Source organism: Formica exsecta, unplaced genomic scaffold (genome assembly GCF_003651465.1).
Source record: "Formica exsecta isolate Colony F162 unplaced genomic scaffold, ASM365146v1 scaffold57, whole genome shotgun sequence".
NCBI classification, from domain to species: domain Eukaryota; kingdom Metazoa; phylum Arthropoda; class Insecta; order Hymenoptera; family Formicidae; genus Formica; species Formica exsecta.
In genome coordinates this window covers 147,829-148,896 of record NW_021852955.1, presented here as the reverse complement: position 1 = coordinate 148,896, position 1,068 = coordinate 147,829, and positions in this window count along the sequence as shown.

Genomic DNA, 1,068 nt, shown 5'->3' with positions numbered 1-1,068 from the left:
CTTTAATTTAAGGATTAAATATAATCCTTAAATTTTTTAATATATAATATTTATATAAATAACACTGAAACATTTTTTGTCAAAGTTATTAATCTTTTTCTGTACAAATAATTTTTCCGACTTTATTAAAATTCCGTCTTTTAAGCATTGCGATCAGAATCATGTCATAATATTTAATAAGAACTTTTAATAAGAACTTTGAAGTTTTTTGCAAGTCTTTTTTGCACGCCAGATCTATCACAGGTAGAAAATGCTATCGTCAGGTGTAAAAGGATACAGTTAGAAACTCGTTTGTGATTTTTCCATCGTGGCATGTACCGTTTTCCGAAGGTACGCGGCGTATCGTTTGTCGCCGTTGATGAGTTTCTCTCTCTCTCTCTCCCTCTCTCTCTCTCTCTCTCTCTCTCTCTCTCTCTCTCTCTCTCTTTGCATATATGTATATTGTATACCCACACACAAAATACACATTTCATTGCTTTCAAAATCGTCATTTTAATCATTCTTTTATTTTAATCATTTTAATCAATCTTTTGTTTAATTCATTATTTGTGTTATTCTATAACTTACAAATCAAATTTCCGATTTTATTCAAAAAATTATGGAAAGCGAATATTTCGTAAAAATTAGCATTGATCTGCTATCTTAAATCAATAATGAGGTTGACATAAAAGTTGCACGATAAAGACTGGTGAAGACAATTTGTTGTAAATGCTCTACTTTAATACTTTATAAGGTTTTGCTCATATTTCGCTATATATTTTTATACGTAATTTTGTGTATCTTATTTATTATTATAAAGTATATTCTTATACATCATACTATTATATTATATTTTTATTATATTTACTTATAAAGCCTTGCTCCGTTGAAAAGTATAAAGGTTTTGCTCATATTTCGCTATATATTTTTATACGTAATATACACCAAACATTTATATATATATATATATATCTATATACAAATTTTTGGTATGTAATACATATCATAAAGCATTTATATATAAATCCACATATTATGAAATAAACATTCTTTTTATTTTTTGTGTTATTTTTAAAAAGTGGAAAAAGT